This window comes from Tubulanus polymorphus, chromosome 8 (assembly GCF_964204645.1).
Source record: "Tubulanus polymorphus chromosome 8, tnTubPoly1.2, whole genome shotgun sequence".
NCBI lineage: Eukaryota > Metazoa > Nemertea > Palaeonemertea > Tubulaniformes > Tubulanidae > Tubulanus > Tubulanus polymorphus.
The window spans coordinates 7414885-7437118 of NC_134032.1; the positions used below are offsets into that span (position 1 = coordinate 7414885).

At 38.8% G+C, this 22234-nt stretch overlaps 1 protein-coding gene and 2 non-coding genes across 3 annotated transcripts in view; 2 read left to right on the forward strand and 1 right to left on the reverse strand.

The window, feature by feature from the left end:
• LOC141909795 (putative glutamate receptor) overlaps positions 1-22234 on the reverse strand; it is a 66251-nt gene that overhangs the window by 27102 nt on the left and 16915 nt on the right. The window lies entirely within an intron of this gene.
• Trnat-cgu (transfer RNA threonine (anticodon CGU)) lies at positions 3326-3397 on the forward strand. The gene has a single exon. It is a non-coding gene; the product is annotated as a tRNA-Thr (tRNA).
• Trnat-cgu (transfer RNA threonine (anticodon CGU)) lies at positions 5209-5280 on the forward strand. Its single transcript has one exon. It is a non-coding gene; the product is annotated as a tRNA-Thr (tRNA).

Here is a 22234-nt window from a genome sequence, read left to right on the forward strand (position 1 = left end):
CAGCCATTCATTTGAGTTTTAATCAAATTTTTGACGCCGTTATAGTAACGGTAATGTTTATTTTTGATTGATAACTACTATTCGTTATTTAAGGGGTACTGTTGTGCAGTACGTCACCAATATTGCCATTTCAGGATAATAACTATAGAATGTGATTTTCAATGCGAATTTTTCATTTTCTGATCAAATATATTTCATGGTTCATAATTTCTATTGTATGAATTTTTGATGGATTGCAGGTTTGATGTATGGTGCCCTATGTCATCAATATTGGGCTAGCCCGGTTAGCCTGGTTGCCAGTCAATACAATCTAATCGTCGATATACTCAAATTCAGAATATATTTTAATCCTCATTGTCGATTAGGAAATATATACTATTCTACTTCAAGGCGTCAAAAAGCTTTCGGGTTAATTTGCTTGTTAACATCTATACTGTTCATTGATCAATTTTGTATGAGATTTGAATATGTGAAGATAAATCATATATTAATTGAATTCTTGTCATATCAAATACTATTACAAAGCCTAAACAGTATTACCACGATGCCATGGCGCTACGAAAAAGGATAGCTTTCCAGCAAACAAAATACAGTAAAAGTCGTATATTGTGACCGCTATTGGGTCCAGTGAAAATATGGCGTCAAAACGAATTTGTTCTAAAAAATGGTGGCGTTAAGAGAACAGTGGCATTAAGAAAGGATGGCGATATAACGAACTTATATTCCCTATAGCTATTCTCTATAAATCCGAATTCCTCAATTGAACTAGAAATACAACCCTTTACGCTACGCTGTCATTATGGTGATATTTCTTTTTTCAGATAGGCGATCTCAATGAATACTACGCAATTCAGTTGACGACATTATTTCGGTCAATGATAACTGGGGAAACAGTGGCGAATGTGTACTGATGTAAGGCCTAGGCCTACGCGGCATTCCTGGTGATAGCGAGTTATTTTTTAGTTAGATAGAGGATAAATGCTATTTCGTATGTGACCCAATCATAGCGATATATTAACGGGCTAATTCTATCACTGATAAAAATATATACTAAGGGTTTCTGTTTATCTAATCATGATTGCTGTGGCATTATCTAATTTGTGCTAAACACGTATTTACAAATACGTTGTTTGGGCAGGGTTCGTTACGTGTTTTGGAAAATCTTGGAAGTTAATGGAAATTGTATTTCTTTCCCAGGCTCTGGAAAAGCTATGAAATTTACGTATTGTTCTCTGTGGCAATGGGAAAAGGTATAGGAAATTACAAATGGTCTCGAACTTTCACTTAGATTTTGTCTTATTAATAATATTGATTGAACGTTGTCACCTTTTCATAGCCGCTACGCATTTGATAGAAATCTTTATGAAAACACTTCGTCCAACGGTATTGAAAGCGCTTTCAAAGGGCGTCCATATGCTTAATAAAAGGTGGGAAAAGTGTGTAAAGATTCATAATTTGGGCTGGAAAGGTAAGGAAAATGAAATATGTTGACGAGTAAGAACCCTGTTTGCTGAAAAAATATGGGAATCGAGCCCACGAATTCTTATACAATCCCACGGATTCGTGTACACGTAGCCGTATCAATTAAATGATCACAGAAATTTACGATTGAATGTCCGTCTTTGAATACTTGTAATGGGCAACGGCAACACCATATCCCAACAGATGAACACTCTGTGATTACGTTGCGTGAATCTTAGTTCATTAAGGTTCCCGAATCCAAACATTAAAAATGGACTCCCAAATATACGTTAAATTCATTTATGGGTTTGACTTGGGCCGAATCGTCTCCGTTATAAATAATTGAATGACAAAAGGACTTTTAGCTATGTTCTAAAACTACCATTTGTACCACTCTCACCACCACGATCCATATCAAATAGCTAAACCTCATCAAGTTTTTATGAGAAGCAATGTTTATTGAAGTTAACATCATGAGTGTGGACTTACTTATCGATTTATGAGTAAAATGTGATTCATCGCTTTAGATGAATTCGCTACGCTGAGTGGCGGTGCAGTCACAACGATCTGACATAAAATATAAATCACACCCGAAGGACTTTGACGAGTTAATAGTTACCACGGCTAATAGCGAACCGGCTGAGATTGAGAAATTATTTAAATCCCCTACGTCAAAATCTGGGGTTTATATCCATATGCTTAGTAGACCTCGCAACCCGAGGGCCTGGATACACAGTATATATCATATAAAATCATATAAGAAGCTTTCTTTGTTTAGGGATTTTATATTATTACAACACGGACTCAATTGTCTCATCAATGGTTATAACGAGGACAACATCAGTAAATATTCCTGAGAATGACTATTAGGATATAGTCGAAATGTTGAATAAACTATACTAGCTCCAAGATGCATTTCAGATTCTTCGTACTGTATATCAACCATAGTTTGTAGCACATAATAATTATCTTTGTTGTGGGACTATATATAACGCATACTTCTGTTATGAGACTAGAATTACTGAAGATGACTATTAGGATAGTCGAAAGTCGTATAAACTACTAGCTCAAGGAAACTTTTTGGACTCATTTTTCGTAGGTGTGTGATTTTCTATATCATCACCACCAATTTCTCGCTAGAACGTTGATTCTAAGGTCTCCGCTAATTGAATGTTGACAGAGTGAACATATTCACAGTCAATTCTGTATTAATTGCTGTTTGAATATTGATAGCAGCATTAGCGGCGACCTTGATTCCATCATACACACAGAGAACATGTCAGGCAGAATAAGCATGAGCATAGTTACAGTAATTGGAATAGGCAATCTGATTTAACCAGGGGTGGACCCATGATTCTGTTAGGAGAGGAGCCCATGGCAGGAGAAACATAAATCCTGTATCTCATTAATGGAAGGGGCTGGGGGACACTCCTAGAAATTTCGAAAAATTTAGGCCTTCAGATGCATTCTGAGAATACGTGCTTGAGACCATTCGAGCAGATCCTATAGATATTCAAATCCCATATAGACAATGATTTTCTTTTCAACAACCTTTTTACTTTAGTTAGAAAAAAGTCGGTCCAAAAACATGCCCCCCGAATCCGCCACTGTTTAACTGTTATCCCAAACGAACTATCATTCGATGTTGGGGGCCAATTCTAACGAAGCAAGACCCGATTAAGGGAGTATCTCTGAACATGGTACGTAGAAGTACAGGAAATGCGAATTTCCAAGCGCAAAGGCACCAAAGCAAAGTATCCTCTATTCATCGTACAAAACCTAACTGGCACTCTTAATTAGTCAATTGACAATGAATATGGTCAGGTCCGTAATGTTCACTAGTGGCACGAGCGGCAAACACAGCGGCTCGGTGGCCAAGTGGTAAGGCGTCGGCGTCGTAAACCGAAGATCCCGGGTTCGACCCCCGCCCGGGCCTAATATTGTCCCTTTGAAGGTTGAATCTGGAAGAAGGTGTCCGGGTATCCGGGTGTCCGCGTTATTCGAATAGCCATATGGATTCTGGGGGTTATGAGATTGTGATATGATATCATCATATATAATAAATCAAGGTTTTTCAGTATCAGGTGTTGACGCCGATAAGCGTGGACGTTTTTATCAACTGATTTAGAGAAATATAGGTAACTAAAGTTTCGAAGTGGGCCGCTGAATCACCGGAAACCAGTCAAACGGAAAACCGAAAACACTGAATCAGCTGTTTATTTTGACCAAACTTTTACATCAAATTAAACAGATACAAATCATCCTCGCTTATAATGAAATTGCTTCATTAGTTTTTCAAGTACAGCAACCCGAAATCAGTGGAAGACCTCTAGGACCATTCCAGTTGCTCATTGCCCAAATGCTATTTGTCAGTATTCAACTGGCATGTCCCTTCAGCACTTCCAATGCTTTCCAGGTCTTCAATAGAAATCTGACTCTCCGCGATTTCAATCAATTCGGACTCGAAATCAACTCGAAAATGTAATGGCTGCCCACTTCAAAACTTAAGTTACCAATTCATTGGAATTTAAAGCGATCTTTTACCCAGCTATTCTAAATCAATTGATAAATAAGGTCCACATTTATCGGCGTCATTATCTTATATCAAAACACCCTTGTTTAATATATATGATGGTACCGTAGAATGGGCCCATCTGCTACCCCATGTTTCACGGAAACCCTTAGATTGGTTGTAGAACAAAAACCAGCTTAGACTGATCGGAAGTTGTTGGTTATAGAACAACATGAGTTTAGACAGGACTTAAGTTGTTAGATTGGTTTAACAACCGAACGAGGAAGATGGAGTAACTAGTAGCGCCACCAGGTGGATCTTCTCTTGCCATTAGATTAATCCTCGATCGCCACAACATTGTTGGTAGCACCGATTTGGATGATTTTCGCGGGTTATCTCATCATTTAGGGACTAAAAATAGCTCCCAGAATGTTGGATATAATCTAATGCATTTCAGTCATCCCGCGGTATTTGTGCAAGTATGTTTTCTTCATATATAAGACTTATATACTTACTCAGTAATGTATACTTGTATATGCTTAGAAAAATAGAAAATAACATTTTCCGCGCTTTATCTGTCAATACGGTTTAGTTTTCGAAAAGTGCGCTGCACAGAATTGAAGTGCTCATTAAAAAAGCACTGCAGTTATGTGAATTCCTTTTCTAGAGTATAATTTAAGGATCTGATACATTGAGGGTGTCGAGTGACAAATCCTGCTGTATTCCATGTGAACAAAACCAACAGTTGTGAACGAAATTTCAGATTATCCCTTTTGGGCAACTGGTCCTAGGTTCTAGTTAGTTAGAATCAGCACATTCAATTTTTCAACTTTCTCAGTGGATGTACTCTTTTATCAGATCGACTAATCCGTTTGCCTCCAATCGTGCCCTGTTATTGGTCACATGACCTTTTGAAGTGTCCGAAACCTCCCTTCTGTCGAGGTGGTGTGATCATCGTTACTTTTGTGGAGATCCATTTTAATGGACATTAATTTAACCTTTCGCTTTCACTTATCGCACCCATCATGAACATGTATATACTTTAGACAATATCCCTAAAAGGCCATTATTTAGTTAATTGTTTAATCTGAGTCAATGAAAATTTTATTTTTTTTCATGGAGATTCTCAGTACCGGGGATTCATTTAAAACCCGTAAATAGTTGATAAATGGTGACGATAATGAACATTGAGAACGATTTTTTTCGCAGTCGAGCTGCTTGCAATCAATCACAATGGCTCGGTGGCCAAGTGGTAAGGCGTCGGTCTCGTAAACCGAAGATCCCGGGTTCGACCCCCGGCCGGGCCTACATTTTCCCCCCGAAAACTAGCTATCCCACGGGATGGTGTGCTGACGTTATCATGCACACATTATCACAGGACCTACTAAATGTACTTTGAATTCATTTTTCTACTGAGTTGTTGGTATAGATTTCGCTCGATGTAACTGAAATCGGAAATTGAAATTGACGGCGGAAGTTGAGTAACTTAGCGACACCTCGCTTGAGACTTATAAGTGAGTGGAATCCTAGTGAATTGTCACAGTAGCATTGGATGTTCCCCCACTAGAATGAAATATCTAGTGTCTGTAATTGATCTACTAATACAATTTAAGATTTCTAAAAGATAATTCAAAAGCATTAATTAATACACGTAGTCTGAAACTAAATCAACAAAATATGCTAACGATTTCTGTTAGTTTTGGACGTGTTTCATATTGTGCCCACGCATGGATAGATCAGAATTAAAGGGTTCATTCCTGGTTCAAGTAGCCGCTTCGATCAGCTTGTTTTATTCGAGACCTGTTTACATGTGCTACACACACAAACAATGTCTGAAGTTCGAGGTATCATCTGAGCGGCTTACAACATGCTCGTCTGGTCAAGTCGAGGTCAGCCCGTTTGTTCGTGCTGGGTTTCGACAATTCGAACGTTTTTTTTAACTCAATCGCACACATTATGTTTAAACTAGACACGCTACAGACATTTTTCCAAAAAGGCCCATAATTTCTTTAAGGATAGATAATTATTTCATCTACGTAAATGAAAGTCAATGAATATTAGCTCCCAAATATGTCTACAGTTTTTTGTTTGGATCTGAGGGCTAAGGCTAAGGTTGAGATAAGTTGATTTGTGTGTATAATCGAAATAAAGTTTATCAAGCTATGGTAGTATTGACCCTATAACCAACATTTCAACAACTTTATAAGTATGTAGAATTAAACAATGCATGGCCTGTGAAAACTGGGCTTTGCAAATGTCGTACATTCACAGTAGATATTATTCAAATGGACCTATAGCTTCCTGAAGATGATTATAAGGACATAAAGTCGAAAAGTCGAATAAACTACTGTGCAGGGATTTTCTTATCTTTACGGACTCAAAGTGTTTCATCAATGGTTAAAATGTATGATGAGGACAACATCAGTATCCCTGAAGATCACTATGATATATCCGAAACGAATGAACTAAAGTTTTTATCCCAGTGGTTATGATCGCGGTGCATCAAAGGGTTATTCCACACTAGCTCAAGGACACATTTCAGACTCTTTCTATCCTAACTCTGGGATTATAGCGTATTGGACCAAGCAGTACTTTTATTTTGTAAATTTCGTTAAGGTAACTAAGATTTCTATAAATCAAAATGGGCGAATCATTTGATTAATCCAACAAACAGCGAGTGAGATTACGATTTCCAGCTACAAAGTTCACTAAGTCACCGGGGTATGAATAGACCCCCTCACTGAGTGAGTGCCCTAGAAAACTAATTCAGGGGTCACGTACATCAAAGGTTAAAATGGCCAAGAGAGCGAAAAAGTGAAGTACAGGAGTTGTCAGTTCTTATTAAAACGCTCGGGTGAGAATAGACGGATCTTAGTGCTGAGTGATGTTAATTGAGATAAAGACGTCCTGAATTGATACAACGCACGTCGAAGCATGCTGTCAAAATACATAGACTCTGTAAGTAAGCAAAATATCACGGGATCTTCATCGTATCAATCTGTTACCTGGAACCAAACCTTCAAATACGTACACGATACCTTTTCACCTGAGACATTTTGATTCGAAAATGAACTACAAACAGCAGAAATATTAGACATTTATCAGCGAACTTTCAAAAACTGATGTAACACACCTCACACGTGTGCGGAACATCACATATTTTCAACACCAGACATTAAGGGTTATTTTATCCGCTAAATTTCAAAAACTGATCCAAGAAGACGGTATGCTATGCTTCAAATTAATACCAGTCTAACTTTCATTGGTATACAACAATTTTGAGGGGTAGGGTACCAGTTACACGATCTGCCAAAATTCGGAATAACATATGCGACTTAAATTGAATCTAAACTTTTCGCTACATAGCACAATACTTCGGGTTGAGTTGCGATAATATAAAATGGATCATATTATATTTTTTTACCACAAATATTTGGTGTATTTTTAAGTATCATTGCAAGATTTTTTTTGTCTGGTATGATTCAGAAAATGCCGGTATTTTTCCAGTATAGCTTCGAGCAACTCAAAACGCGATAAACACACAATAAAAATATCTTTGAACATAATTTCCGCATTGATATTATATTTCGAAGATAAATATACATAAATCTTAAGTGGCGCTTAGCCATAGAGTGAGCTACCTACATATACCCTAAAACCGGTTCGAAAAATGATTAATATACACATACCCAGTAAACCTTGCGTAAGTCGGATATTTTGGGACCGAGAAAAATCCCCCAACTCAGAAAAAGTCCGCCTTTGGATAAGTCAGATTTCCTGCCTTTTATTTAGAAAACTTATGAATTAATTTCCGTAAACGGAAAAATTAAATCAACATCTGCAAGAAAAGATTCAAACACACTGAAATATATTTCGGGTTTTTCTAATACACCGAGCAAAACTAAAATAACGACTGTTGACATGTAACGTCGATTTCGAAGGAACAGGGGTCGGAACAGGGTTTGAAACCAGCGGCAATTTGAAAATAGCCGTCCGACTTTCGGTGAGTGACCTTAACTGATTTATTATTTTGGAACAAAAAATACCACGAGATGGGCGAGTTTCCGATTTAAAAAATCCGACTTTGGAATATAAAATTCTCCGAAAAGGCGAAGGAAAAAGCGGGACCATCAATATTCACCCGATAAGCGATTATTCGGCTTTCGGTGATCGGACTTACGATAGGTTTTCTGAATTATGAAAAAGCAATGGTCAAGCTTCAGCAAATGTGAAGCCATTGAGAATGTTGTCATCAATGGATCATGATTTTACTGAATCGTTGAAGTCACTAATGCGATCTTACTTTAAAATCTAACTTAATCACTGAAGTCATGGAGATGAGAAGGTCGCATTATAAGTAACTAATGCGTTTCACTGAATCGTTGACTACTGAAATAGTAACTCATCAATTCTACTGAATGGTTGAAGTCATTGAAAATGAGAAGGTCAGTAAGTAATCATAATTTTATTGAATCGTTGAAATCGAGAATTAAAAGAACTAATCACAATTCTACTATATCTTTGTAGTCATAAGTAACCAGCCTTGATTTCGCTGAATCACTGAAGTTATTGAGAATGAGAAGGTCGTGATTAGTAAACATCATTTTACTGAATCAATGAAGTCATCGAAAATGAGAACGTCGTATATTTTAGGTAGATAGCGAATCTTTCCCACAAACATTTTCATAAACAACAGCGGGAATCTTCAAACTTAAACAGAACGTCGACTCATGATCCAGAAATTCTGAAGATCTTATCTAACGCATACCGGGATGTAGCTGGATTCTGCAGTTGTTTATTTGCTACCGCGTAATACGCACCATCGATTCGAGAAAAAATTACATCGTACGTAAACAATCTGAACGGTTGAGCGGAAATCCAGGTCAGTGGAATACGTCAGCGCGACGGGTGGGCGCGTGAGTTTTGGCACCTGACTGTAACTAGAGGATATTTCCCGTCAAAATCAGCAGCATCAAGTGAACTTGGGATTCGGATCCGTTATACCGCAATACTTTTGAAAAAAGTTAATAACAACACTGCCAGTATGTTTCTAATTTGAAAATCAATACAGTAATGGTTTATAATCCCTGTTTATAATTTTTTTTTCAACTGGCGATGTGGTTTAGTTGCGGGGTGGAGCCGTGCGGTCATGACGACATCGTTCAACATAGCATTCTCTGATAACAGAGCCGTTCTCCACAATGTCTCCAATTATACTCTATTTCACCGAAATCGCCGGCTCATCTGGATTTATATCCGGACGTATTAATATAGTCGGCCCTTCACGTAGTACATGCTACGGTCGAGTTATCGGGTGCTTTTTTCATCTACGGTCATTCGGGGATTTATGAATAAAAAAGCTGCCATACTATCAGGGAATTAAAGATGTTTCATAAGGGTTTTACAGGAAACCAACCTTCTCGAAAACAGGGGCCGGTCCCCTAGTCGATACAGTCCAGAAGTGGGTCTTGAATCTGAACACTGGCCTTAGTGTTGTCATATTGGCTATGGAACCAAAATGAGCTAAGTCTGGTCTTTAGCGGTTAAAATAGCTCTTAGACTGGTTTAAGGTCTAAGCCATGACTATGGAACTGGTCTCTGAATAATTCGATGACGTCATAGGAGGTTATTATGAAGGCATATTCCTGTTCTATGTATAAACTTATCTATTTCGAGTTACTGCTCTAAGCGCCTGATAGGGTTTTTAGAATATATATAAAAAGGGTAAGTCTAGTACCCGCTCCGCTCCTTAAACGCGCAGATGATGCTTTAGCATCGATCAAAAATAAGTTGTCAGAAAAACTTCCTCGACGAAAAGAAGGAGAGCTCATCGAGTGAAGTGATAAATAGAGTCAGTCAGTAGTTAAATGATGGGGCTTTAACAACATATCTATTGACGATAAAAATACATATATATGCGCAGCATGCTTGAGAGGGGTAGGGTTGAGGGAGGGAAATGAGTTTAACTGTTGCAGCAGCAGCAGCAGCAGCAGTATATACCAGACCTGCGGAGGGTCGGCTGGAGTCAAGGCTGAGATATCCAGAACAAGTGAGCCGCTGTGTTCCTACGGTTCATCAGATGAATGAAAATAAATTCTAGAAAAATCCTATCTTCAGTTTCATAAATCATAACGGTGTATCAGTCATTTTAGCTTCAGCGTCCAGGATGTCTATTCAAAAACGTGGTTTTCTATCTCAAGGTCAAGTTGCGCGGTCTAAGGCTTCGTTTTATGAATAATTCTTTTTGGCCTATGTTTATGCATAGCTGAAATATTGAACAAATTAAGCCCAGTCCAATGACATTTTGGTCATATTGCCAATCTAACCACTTAAGTCTGAGCTTTATTTTGGTACTAAAGCCAATCTCTTAAAACCAGTCTAAACTCATTTTGGCTTCTATAACTAATATAACAACCTAGGACCAGTCTAAACTCCTTTTGAATAGTAACCATTCTAACGACTTTGACCAGACCAAGATCATTTATTTCCATGGCAATCTAGCAGATTTTAGGCGTACCGTATATGATAAACTAAAAAAGATACCCCCGCATGTGTGCCGAGAACTAACCGTATGAAATTAGACTTGATGAAACCGAAGATATTTTTTACAAAAGTTTCAATAATCGACTTGATTCTGAACATGTTTAAAAAGCCACAGAACGGAACACTTAGTAAGCTTATGTTGAATCTTCCCTACTTTTCGATTTTTCTATTTCGAGCCCAAGTGGCGCAAGTGGTTCAAGCGTGAGAGAGATATGGGAAAATAATCATCGTTTTACAAACGAAGTTTTACACCGCAGCTTTTGTTACTGTAACCGAATTATTTTTATCTCGACGAAAGCGTACGGATAACGAGTCAAAAGAAACAAAATAAAAATTGAAAGGTTTTTTCGTGTTCATTGAGGAATCGTGTTGAGATATAGGGTTTGTTTGACAAGTTACATGCGTTAAAAACTGAGAGTTCTTATCGCAATACACGCGAATACAGCTCATCATAAAATGGTTTTATCGTTAACCATGCCACGAGCAATCATCTCAACACGATGGGATGATTGCTCGTAGATCCATGGGAGGTATAATGTACATTATACGGGGAGCTGGTGGCAGGAACCTGTAGCCTTGAGTGGCACCCATATTTAGGAGTTGACATTTCTGAGAATATGGTGGTTTTTTATAACCTTTTTTTCGCAGCTGGGGACAAAATGCGCAGCATTTATACTTTTACACGGGAATACCGTTGACATTTCATATAAATGCTGACAAAGCATACGGTCGTACGTAAATAGCCTTTTCCGGGATTTGGAGTGAACGTATACGCACACAGGATGCAGGACACGCGCACGCGGGATTCCGGTTTAGCATTTTTACTCCACTACGATTTTGAAGCTGGCTCATGAATCCAAGATTTTTGCATTATGAGATGGCTGGGCAGTCTCAAACTCGTCGTTTTTTCAAAGCCTGTAATATTTCTAGCCCATCTAGAAACATAGATTGTAAAACAATCATAACATAAATTTCTTCCCACTCAAAAACAGGCCCGTGGCGAAGGGAGGGGCGTTCGGGGGTGTTTCGATGAAATTATAATGTTTTCTGGAAACGGGTGGGGGGTGTGAAAAGTATATAATCCGTTCTCAAATGATTTATGATTTATTCAGGTATATACGTATTTAAGATCTGTCCTTTTACAATAGGAAAGTGCCCCCCCTCTTCACGGAGAAAAACTGCCCTTTTTCTTGAAATGGGACTGCCTCTCAAAAAACTCGTCATGAGTCGGAACGGATATGATGTACTGTACGCTCATGAATTAAAATCATGTGCACGGCATTAATCTCAGGGGAATGAATCTATTAAGATGAATTGAAATTTAATTTGATTAGCGTTTTACTGTGCATTTCTGTCGCCCGAGACTACGGGCAGCACTGCACAACCCATACACGAGCGGATTATTATCAAAGAGCTGCTTTAGGCTCGTCTCATTTACTCTTCAAATCCCAGGGACGTGAAAAAGGGCATTAACCAGCAAGAAAGGTATAACATATCCTGTATATTCTCCTTTCTTCTTAACCGACACAGGCTTGTAAACTTACAGTCTGCCACCCTAGTGATACTTGCACGTATTACTAACTCTTACTCATTATTTGACACCAACTCGGCCTAGAGTTTTACCGGTCTCAACTTTACAGCAGTAGGAGAGATAGAGTCTACTGTATTTCACAAACTCTTACATAGTATTTGACAGCGAATCTCGGGGTAAAAATTTAACTTCTCAACTTAAACGCAGTGAAAGAAGTGTATTTCGCAAAATCGTATTCAGAATTTGACATTTTATACTGAGCGAGTGAGAGTGAGGATGGAGAGAGAGCTCCCTTTGAAAAATACCCAATAACATGATTAAACTGTGATTACGCGGTGTACATGTATACGTAATTGACTGGTGCCCTATTCCGTATTACTGATGCTAGATTAGGAGTAAAAACTTATCGTGAGAAGAATTTTTCTCGAATCAGTCATCATCGAATTAAACACATTCCAGTTTTATATGTAACAAAAAGTGCTGCGCCTATGATCGCTATCATCATACCGCAGCGGCTCGGGGAACAGTTACACATTAGTCAGAGATACGTAAAAATATTAGTTTCACCTTACTATCTTTGTAGATTCTATCTAACAACTAAAAAAAAAAACAGTCCATAAGCTCAGGAGTTTGGTTCTATCAGTCTAACCAATCTCACAACTTAAGACCTGTCTAACCTTATTTCGGTTGAATAACCAAGTTAACAACTTGACACCAGTCTAAACTCATTTCGGGTCTGTAAACCCTATCTAAAACAAGAACTTTAAAGCTCAGCCAATCTAAAATCGCGATGGTTTATAGGCCGGTCTAAGACCATTGTGATTCCATACCAAATCAGAGAACTTAAAAAGACCAGTCTTAATTAATTTTCTGCCGATCTCAAAGCTCGGCTCACCCGGTAGGCCTACTACACCAACAAAACTAAAGAATCAATTTCAACCCGCAAATGCGGTTCTAAAATATAGAAGAATGCTGGACATTTAGTTTTTGAATTTTTAAACAATGCACATGGTTTCTAGTGTTTTCACGTACTGCTGAAATGAAAAAAAAATCAAAAGGTGGGAGAAAGGGTATTGTGCGGTGCACCGCAGCAGGAATGGGTTTAATGTGCTGTTGCGTTTTGTGTGGCTACAGAAAGAGCGAACGTTTCCGATGCGGCTAATAATTCACAAGATAATTTGCGTTTCGAAATGTGCTTCCTTTCTATCTAGTCAAAACGCAGGACAATCAACTCAGAGGACTTCTACATCAACATCTACCCGAGAAAAAACTAAAATAAACTATCGGATTATTTACACGTAGAGAACGACCAAAAAATTGAAAATGGACAAATGATCTTCAACCTTGTAATATAGCTATTTCCAAATTTCGATGTATTAAATTAGGCAGCCAAGAAAATTCAACCCAATCAGTCGTTTGCTGGTTCAGGCTGAATGGAAGATTGTTTGAATGAACCGGAACCGAATTTCCCAATTATTTACTTCGATTTAAACAAAATACTTTTTGTAAACTCGACCGCCGATCACACAACTATATCTGTACTTCGATTTCCGATTTCAAAATCAAACCCCCTGTTTCGCTCCCGGCAGGTGTTGTGGGTCTGTGAGGGACACTCAATCAAAAAATCAAACGAAATTTACCAACCAATTAAATAACAGGGACAATCCCTATTTTAGAATAAAAAAGAAATAATTCACAAGGCGATTCGAAAGAAATCTAGTCGAAGTGTGGGCGGTTATTACAGCACCATCCCTTAATCATTACTAGTTCTTTTCTAGATCATTAACCGGAGGTACGATCGGATGAAAGGGGGGGGGGTCGACTTAATTGATTTATTGAGCCTGAGTCTTGTGGTAAAGTAGCACAACTCGTACAGTTCATTCATTCCTGTTACATTTCATGGCATGTGTGACTGAACAATAACAGGTAAGGAATTGCGATCATTTCTTCGGTTGACTTCTCTATGACGTAGCAATCGAGGATTCTATTTGAGGCAAGTGATGATCTTCCAAGTGTCGCTAGTGTGCAGTAGGACATCAAAATACGATAGCAATTGAGTTCCGCTTGCGGAAAGTGAGAAACAAAACAACTAATTCGACTTTATCTAGAAATGTGATTTTTGTTATGGTTCTTTGTTTATGTTGCCCGCTGAATTACTCATTAATTCGACTTGATCTGGAGAAGTGACTTATCTTAAATTTCTTGAGGCTAAATTTGGATGTAATTTCCTGAAACGCGATTCCAGACTCGTAAGCTGGGTTTATTAAATCAACAGTTATCAAGATTACCGACTGATCGTTTATAGTTCATTACAGAAACAAAGTTCAATCTGATAAAAGAAAAGTTATCTATTATATACACTGTGACATGACATGAATTGTGTTGTAACAAACTCGAACAAAATTATGGGTTCAGTACGTCCTGGTTGGTAAAATGTTCAACAAAAAAGGCTTTCTTTTACCCGAAATGACCACGAGACGGCCAAATTGTTTGCAAACAATTCTGATGCTAGGCCCTTACGGTAGTAAGGGCGCTACGAATACACGCAAAGCCAACAACAAGTCTTCCCTGAAAATCTGAAAAGTCATGAGGAGCTGATCTTGGCGAGCCGCCAGAACAAACCAAATATCAAAACAATCCATCGAAGGGTCTTCAAAATTCACCGTCACAAACATCATAATAGTGCAAAGAGAGCTGATTTTGCCTAACAACAGTGGCTGCCAGTCGGCCGTCTTGATTCCGATCGGGCCACGTCGAAGCAGCCGCAATATCGATCCACTGACATTTGAGTACAGTTTTTGCTAACGTCTCACGGGACCAAGAGATAAAAACAAATACAGCGACCACAAAATGACTTGAGAGAAATCAACAACGCATTTTATGAAACTACCAGTCGCTATTACTCAGCTTAATCCGATGAAAAAAAATCACAATAAATTAGATACCACCACGGCGTGGGTATGAGCAATGTTAGCCGTCCCCTGAGTGACTAATGGACCAGACACTCACAACTATTCAGCGATGCTTCACCGATTTTCCAATATATTTCATTTAAAAGCGCGAAATGTTATTAGGCTCTGTACACCCGCGGAGAACTTACGACCTATCGCTCTTCTGTCTCCGGGTTGTTGTTGCTGCAGCGGCTGCTGCTGCGGCTGCTGCTGCTTGACTATAAATAACAAATAAACTCGCCGGTTCGTCGCCCAGAAGGAGAAAGGTCCCGCGCAATCGATAGAAAATAATACTAATTCGCATCAAATAAATCATTTTTGCCGTTCGTATCCCTGGTGATAAAATGACGGGGACCATGTCCGCGCAGTCCAGAACCCCACCACACCACATTAACCATTGACGTGCAAATAAAGTCTTGACGATCGCTAACGAAAAAAGGGCTGATAAAATATCTTATGCCTCGTGTTTGTAGTTTATTTTCGAATAAAAATGCCTCGGGTGGAGGTCTGAACACAATGTGGTCTGTGGGCAATCAGTCTTCGAAAGTATTTGATAAAATGTCTTATGTCTGATGTTTGTAGTCCATTTTCAATGTCTCCGGGTGCGAAGTGCGGATGATCTTGAAAGTGTAGGCCTACTGATCATATGTCTAATGTCTGGTGTTTGTAGTTCATTTTCAGTTCTTAATGTTCAGTCCTTATACATGCCTATCATTTAAAGGCCAGTTCAATAACCAATCTAACAACTTAATTAAACCTGAAGATATGTTAAGAAGAAAAGGGCGTGTAGTCCCATTTGCTTGATGTTAGCAACAATGAAAAAATATCTTAATGTATCAAGTAATAAATGCATCGATAATTGTATCAGTAACTCGTATAGACGATTAGGAAATCAAATCCTTTGCTCGTGGATTCACTCTGATGTTGATTGATCACTCGGTTGTGACGTCATGTTTACAAACAAATCGCTACCGTTAATGATATCTAATTAGCGGCCGGCATTCAACGAGTTACAATAAACAAACAGTCATCTGTTATCGAGGGAGAGGAGGGGGAGGGGGACTGAAAGAGTACGGGGTGGGGTTCGAGATTGGTGTTAAACATTGATGAAACAATCGTTAATACAAAGTCCCGCTCTAAGAATAAAAAGATTCTGAAATGTTCCTTTGAGCTCTAGAAGATCGTTTCGACTATTCCGTACAGTCATCATCAGGAATACGATGTTGTCCTCATTACAAACATTAATCATACATGAAACACTCTTTGAGTCCGTGTTGTAAAGATAATAGAAAATCCTACGATAAGAAACGATTTTTAAATGTTTCCTTGAACTATTCATTATTTAGATGTTTCGGCTATAGCCTAGTAGTTCGGGAATAATGATATAAAAGGGTAATATGCAACCATACCCTACTGGGCTATTCGTTTACAAACCGAACCATTTATCCACTATCCATTCGGCCATTATAACAATTAACAATACACAAATCGTATGTTGGTGTATCATCCCGTAGAGGCTGGGAACTAACCTCTAGCCGTCGGATAAATAGCTGTGAATTACTCCATTAACGTAGATGACAATAATGATACACCCAGATGAACCCATTGTATCTCAGGGTTCCGACCTGTTACTAATTTTACGGCTGCATATATAGTTTACAAGTTTAGGTTATTGTAATTATGACACTTATTCTGATCTCATTGATGATTTTATACGGTAGAGAGTATTTTGTCGATCTTTTCTGTCAAAATGACGAATTGTAGTTGATTTATCGAGTGTTATTATCGCGTAGTTTTAGCTTCGCTTTTCAAGCTGCCAATAATCGTTGTCATGAACGTGTGAAAATCATATTATTGATAACACGAGTATGAACCCTCTAGCGGTTCGGGGGTCATTCTACGAGTAGATAAGAGCTCCCCTGTGGCGGCAAGGGATAGTCCACCAGGTGTCGCTAGTGTGCAGTGTGGCATCAACTGCTGCAAAAGAGGATGATTTCAGTCATGCCAAGTGAGGATCCACCAGGTTTCACTAGCTTTGCGTTGGTAGGACATCAACTATACTGCGGCAATATATGTTTCGGCTTGTGGCAAGTGATGGTCCACCAGGTGTCGCTAGTGTGCAGTAAGATAGCATATTAACTATTGATGATACATAATAAATGTTCGTGAACGAGGATCCACCAAGTTTCACTAGTGTGCAGTAGGATATCGATTACTGCGATCTATTTGTGACAAGTGAGTCCATCAGGACCCCATTGCTCCCCTCTGCAATATATTTTTCAATTTGTAAGTATAAAAGAAATTGAATGTGGAAGACCGAATCACAGCTAGACGTGGTCGACCTTGACTTGTCACAAGAGGAATCCTAGATTGCCACAGATACGTTCCCATAGGACCACTGCACCGTATACATATGCACACATGAAGAAGAACGCCTCTCAATCTCAGATCTGTAACACATTCTAAAACTATACGTCACAACTCGCAAATTGACTCTTAATTGCAATTAGGACCTTAATCGTAATTATTTCTCGTTAACCATGATGTTGAAATGGGTCCCAGGTGCATGAGACTCTACCAAGACACCTGCAACTTGCCGAACGAAATGTGATTAGATTGAGGCGGGTTTCAATTGCGGTTCCAACCGATTCATTCTGACGCGTTCGTTTTGACCAGAACAGGCTATTCCTATTCCGGAATGATATAATCTGTAAAGATGAAAGAATCAGTCGGTAGAGAGTTTGTAATACAGAATTGATATTCCTACACCAAGGAATAACCGGACAGGGTGGCGTAGGGGGGAGTTGACAGTTCCCACTCCCCAAAAACGTGGGAAAACGTGCTATTTTCTCATCTACGTGTGCCCTTTTTTTCAAAATCAACTGAAATATATTGTTTTATCCTACTGAAACTTAATGTACAATCCTTCACGTGGGCCTGATGAGCATTTTTATAGGCATAACAGATGTTTTGTTGTTAGGGCGCCGAAAGCAGTTTCATTTCTCTGAATAACTTGCCGATATCATAGAATTCCAAATATGTAGTTAATTGCTATGAGGTATTCGGTAACAGTGACATAGGCATCTACTCTACTGCGGCTCATAGCGCCGTTAATTAATACTAAATGTCATTGTGTATATATGCATATTAAATGCGTGCTGAAATTCCTAATTAATTTTGCCACAACCCGTTATGTATATAAACGTATATATAACTGCATAGTGTGATAGCAATCAACGAATAGGTATAAAAACATAGACTTACAGAAACAACGTGAAATGGCTTCAAAACAATAGGACCGCGTCGGTGGTACCACAGAAAGCTGATATAGTGTCAGTACGGTGGTATGCCACAGAAAGCTGATAGAGTAAGGCGTATTCACCCCAGAAAGCTGAAGTCTGTTTCAGTAAGATTTATACCAGAAAGCTGCTATCAGTAAGATCTATAACCCAGAAAGCCGCTATGATACTGCGAGGCCTGTTTTGTTCTGGCGCCTTTTTGCTCGCGATAATTCAAAGCCCTCTCTGTTGGTGCTGTTGGTCTGTTGTATTGTCTGAAGTAGGCCTATAGAGTCAACCCCGCACCGCAATGATTGCGAGCATTAAAGCGAGTACCGATGCAACAAGAGGTATATATGTATTTTAGCATGTATAACAGGTGTTTATGCTGTATACACGCGGTGTATACAATCTCTCTAACATACAGAAACAAATGATTTTTTCATCAGAAAAAAAAATCATTGTTCGCCCATCAAAGTAACGCATCGCTGACCTGTTTTAGGCTGCGTCTACTGGAAGACTGTCAAACTGACGAGTCGAGTAAATCTAACCCATGTATATCGGATCGGGGTTTTGCCCATCCACTTTCTCTGACGTTGTGCATCCAAAATTGCGGATATGAAGACCCCAACAAGTTCATTGATATATTACCCGAACTAAAGCCCTTTGAAAATCGTAGATCCATCTCTGTACAATTCATCATTTACGAGAAAAAATCCATTTTCCATTCTTTTTTACATTTAGCATCAGACGTAAAAAAAGACAGCGCACATGATATTTTTAGACACTGTGGCAACTGGCAGAGCTAACAAGTTCGCTAAAGTGCATGCGTATTGTTGTTGCTGGAAATAAGTAAGCCTATTCTCGCTTGGGTGATTTAGTAAAAATTAGCTTTATCAGTTTTAACCCGCGTGATCTTAACACAAATAATACGTATCACAATACATTTGAAGTGCCTCAGGAGGGGTTCCCCGCTCAGGTGGGGATAATTGGTCTAGAAATACCTGTTAAACCAGCCAGTTATTTATACCAACCAGAAAAAGGCAGCGGCTGCATCGAAAGGTCTTCAATATATATATAAGTTCAGTCAAAATGACAAATGAAGACCAGTCTTATCCCTCGTTTGGTTCTATAACCAATCTAACAGCTAAAGACAAGTCTAGGCTCATGCTGGTTCTAAAAACCAACGTAATAACTTTAGACATGTTAAAGCTGATGTTGGTTCTAATAGCCAAAACAACTCCAGTGTAATGATTGCACATTTATGTCCGAACAATGTCCCCGGCCCAAATAATTTTGTCGCAGGTTTGACTCTAACGAAGTACGTTAATTTCCAAAGATAGAAGTCAGTCAAATGCTTTAGTACTATAAAACTGAATGTCTTCCACTTAAGAGTTCTTACGTTATTCGTGTATTTCTCAAAGACAACGCCTTGAATTGATTTCATCTAAAGCTAATCAGTCGCTGACTGCATCTCAGAAGACAGCAAACACACGATCTAGTATTTTTGATGCCTTAAAAACTGCTAAATAATGTTCTTACACATTGCGACTACGACGCGTTATCTTAGTGGTACTTGAAACTTTGAATTTTCTTGGTAATATGCACCAATTACGTATATCATTATTTCGCGCAAACCCCATATACGGAACAGTACATCATTGAACATAGCTAAAGAACAGTTTGTTTATTTTCATAATATCGACCAATGAACCCATTAGGCGCCGGTAGCTAATAGACAATCATCTTCGCGGTTTCCGAGTACGGGGTAATTAAGGAAGCTCTCTACCGCGTATTAAAGTGCCTATAAGGCACTTCAATGAGAGTCAAGACCTCGTCCGCACCCGTAAATAAATTAAACCCACATCCGGATCGTCTTTGATGCATAGCTTCCGGTTGGAAATATCATCCCGACTTTGCCTGTTTGCAATCAAGCATCAGTCAACATACGTAGTCAGCCTTAAGAATGAATGTCAAGTCACCCTGAAATTTTATGGGAAAAATGAAAAATATCAAACTGATAATAAAACACGTTTAAATTCTTAAGATAATTCTCTGTATTTCTATGAATTTTGAATGTTAATGTTTTCCGATTGGCTTTCTTTCGGATTGCCCTTTTAATCATATGATAAACTCTATTTTGGGGGTGCACCCTCCCTGAATCAGACTCAGATCCGCCCCGGCCTTCTACACAATCAGGGGTGGATCCAGGGGCAGACTTTGACAGCAGCACAAAGAAATAAAAAGGGCATATATACCGGTATAAGTATATACCGAAAAGGCAAGTAAAGTATCCACGCAGCAATTTCTGTGCGTTTTCATACAATTCCTATGCACTTGAGAGACATTTAAGAATGTATAAGCTAAATCTTGCGGATACGGACTGCCTGTCTTATTATTTGCGGGTGAAAAAGTGCTCTGAAAAACATTGCCATCGTATACTTTCAAAAGGGACGGAAAGCTGCAGATTTATGTGACTCAAAATGTCTTTCCTTTCCGAAAGCGTCTATTCGAGCAATTGGATTTTGCAAGACTGGATTCACGGAGACATCGTTTCGCAATCTCAAGGGCCAATCTAGGGAAATTGGAGGGTGAGGGTACAAAGGGATAGGGAGAATCGTACTAACGAGGTTCATTGAATGCACGTGTTACCAAAAGCGACCATCAGTCACTAAATGGATACATTGAAAAGTCTTAACATTTTTTTTACTACTTGTTTTATCGAAGGTTCAGGCTAGCGACTGCAGACATGTCAAAAACAACTATTCGTGATGCTAGCGGCCGGCGCCGAGAGGTCGCCGCGAATTTGAATTCAAGCGGAAAGTTTTAAACTCAACATCTGTTACGCCACCCACCCGCCCGGCCAGACGCGTAAACTATGTGTCTGAGAGTTTAAAAAAATATGTGGCCATTATCTCCAGGTCGAAAGAGGCAAAAAGCAACGGCAAAAGTCGAACGACCCGTGAAATGAGTCCGAACAAACAAACAATTATATGTATACATGTATACATGAAAACATCGAATACGAGGTTCATTGCTCGAAAAATAAGGAAGATATGACACAGCTGTATACGGCTCAAATTTGAATTGAAATCGTGGTGAAACGCTCTGAGTCCTTGTTGTAGAGACAATGTAAAATCCCACATTGAAGAATAAAAAGAGTCTGAAATGTTTCCTTGAGCTAGTAGTTTTTAAAATGTTTCGACTATATACATCATGATAGTCATCTTCAGGAATACTGATGTTGTCTCCATCCTGACCATTGTGACCATTGATGAAACACACTGTGTTGTAAAGATAATTGATCCCACACTAAGAATAATTAGTCTGCAATGTTTTCTTTGAACTAGTCGTTTATTTGACGTTCCTACTATATCCTAATGATGTAATGGAATAGTAAGTTGTCTAGACTGTACATAGCTATAGTATATTCTTGAATACGATTATTAGTTCATTTTTCAATTTTTGAACTCTTGAGCCAAATCTAAGAAAATTGCTTAACAGTGAGACTGGATCCAGAGAAATACTTTTTTAAAGTTCAAGTTGATTTATTTCAACGACGGTCTATAGTAGCCTAGAATATGTTTTACCGTAGCGGTTTTTTAAGCTGGTCAATATTCGGTTTAAAGCCGCGATACGGCGACGAAATTTATTCATTTGTCCTTTCACCTCTGGGAGCCATAGCGGTGTAATTTTTATTGCGCGCAATGATATAGCAGCCGACACGACAGCAAATTACCGGAGGATTGATTTATTGCTATGGACTACTTTACCGAAATGAGAACAGCACGTACGTAACTGGTGTGTGAGTCCTCAGGGATTCCGTGTCTTCAAAAAAAACCATTGCTTTGTCGACTTTTTAATAGTAGAAGGGCCTACTTAATAACATCATTATTCGAGTTCTTCCATATTAACTACACTGTAAAAAAAGATACGGTGCTTATCGTTTATTAACACC